Source organism: Primulina huaijiensis, chromosome 16, assembly GCF_012295235.1.
Source record: "Primulina huaijiensis isolate GDHJ02 chromosome 16, ASM1229523v2, whole genome shotgun sequence".
NCBI classification, from domain to species: Eukaryota; Viridiplantae; Streptophyta; class Magnoliopsida; order Lamiales; family Gesneriaceae; genus Primulina; species Primulina huaijiensis.
Window position 1 is genome coordinate 9,085,047 of NC_133321.1, and position 2,589 is coordinate 9,087,635.

Consider the following 2,589-nt stretch of genomic DNA (forward strand, 5'->3'; position numbering starts at 1 on the left):
TGCTGTCTCTTGGAAGAGTTCTAAACAAGACAGTACTGCGGATTCCACCAATGAGGCCGAATACATTGCTGCATCGGATGCAGCAAAGGAGGCTGTTTGGATAAGGAATTTCGTCCAAGCGTTGGACGTCATTCCTAATGGAGTTGCTCCTATCCCGGTGTTTTGTGAAACACGGGAGCCATAGCTCAGGCAAAGGAGCCAAGGTCTCATCAGAAATCCAAACAAGTATTGAGAAAGTACCACATCCTCGGAGAGATTGTGGAAAGAGAAGTGTCTATCGACTAAGTCGGCTCCGCAGATAATGTTGCTGATCCACTAGCTAAGCCTTTACCTGAACCATTATTCGAGATGCATTGTGGGGACCCGAACTTAATTTAATTCTTAATTACTTTCTGGGAATAATTAATTAATTATAATAAACAGGGTCTAAATTTTTTTTTTTTATTACGAGAGTACGCAGCATATGAAATAAGTCTTATCTTATTTACAAGATCACTATCCAGATCTAAGTACAAGTCCTGTACAACAGTAAATCATAATAACTACCGTCTAATCACTACATCTCAGGTGATGTAATAGATATACTCCTAAGTCCGGATCTCCACGCTAACTGTCTTCTCTCATCCTCTTCTTGACCCTGATCCAGCCCTACCTGTTGTCATGCACACATACAGACAAGACAACAGCCGGAAACTCCGGTGAGAAATACATCCCAGTATAAACAATGTAAACATGCAATCATATAAATATAAAAGCATATAACCGCTATCATTAACATGTAGCAAATCAACAAACATGAATGATATAAAACTGTAAATCAACTAGTCCTCTCAGACTCGACTCAATCGACGCGTCATCTAAGACTCGACTCATTCCTAATCTAGGGATCCCGGTTCTGGATATTGACAAATATATCGAATCTCAGTCGATAGGAATGAATCAACCCTAAACGACATCGATATAATTCGTATATCCAGTGTCTGGGCGAATCGGCCGCAGAATTGACAAATCAGCCAAGGACTAGGCGAATCAGCCACTGACCAGACGAATCAGCCGGTGATTAGGCAAATTAGCCGATGACCAGACGAATCAGCCGGTGACTAGAACATACATTGTCTATGAATCAATAGACTACAAACATCAATCCATCAATTGCAAATATCAATGCAATAAAATAAAGTATGTGATTTAGGGAAACTCGAGTCAAACCTCACTCGAGTTGTGCAATCCCAACTCATCATTAATTTATACCTTTCACTCTGTTACTCTGACTATGTCGAAGTCTCTGATTCAAAGCCTCTCAATATCAATCTGGCAATAACAATATCGAGGGTACAGTATCAATACACCACTCAATCAATACTTCATATAATCAGAATTCAATCAAATTCTGTTTCAACCAGCACAACGTCAAAATCTCAATATACCCAGCAATACCATATCAATCAGATATCAATCCCAACACCTCATAATCGATAACAAATCAATTCTGATACCAAATCAACTCCAAAATTCATCATATGGTATCTGTTCCTCAATCCAGTTTTGATTATACGATGTCTAACATGTCAAGAACATCATATAGGAATCAAATAAGATTCTGACAATATCATAATTTCAAATCATATCCCAACGTAGCAAAACTTACGTCTAGTTGTATTCTACGTCGATAGGAACATGGTACCGCAGTCGGATTGAAATTCTGACGGGCAGATCTTGCATAAATCACAAATATAGAAGATAAAAGGCGTAAGTAATTCTGAAGCTTCCCCTCGTTTCCTTTCTCGGTTTCTCTCCTGTAATGTTGAGGAATTTGGCTATATGTGTATATATTCAATTGCATGTAATGATACGTGTCAGTATTTTTCAAAACTTTCAGGCGGCGCTCGGGCGGTTAATCTTTACCGCTCGGGCGCGGCACTTTCTGTCCGAGCCTTCCATTGTTATCCACTGGCGCTCGGGCGGTAATATTCTACCGCTCGGGCACCAGAAGTTCTGTCCGAGTGATAAACTTATGGTGCACTGGCGCTCGGGTGGTTCTTTTCTACCGCTCGGGCGCCAGATGTTCTGTCCAACATCTTAACTTATAATGCACCGACGGCCGGCATCTCCACTTAAGTTCCTACTCTGGCTCCTGAAATCTTAATTCTGTCAATTAATCAACGTCTGATTACAGTGATTAAATCTCGGGCGTTACATGCATCGCGAATCAATTGGTTTGAAGTATATGGGTAGTTGGCTCTAGTGCAAGTGGGAGATTGTTAGAGTAGGTGCACGTCGAGCCAAGTGTTGGCCGAGTGTTCACAATGAAACTCTATGTATAAGCAATCTTTATTTTAATAATATTTGAAATTATTGTTTTGGCACATCTTTATCTATATACCCATGCTAGTTGCATAGATAAAGCCCTTAAATATACAAATAGTAGAAAGATTATGAGATGCTCATATGATGAGTATCATGAAACTCATATTTGGAATACTGTATATTCTAAACGGTTCCTAGTCGATTCAGCCGCCGCTAAGAAGGATATAGGCCGCTCGAGCTTGAGACTAGTATCTGCGATGTGAGTACCATGTTTCATTGGTA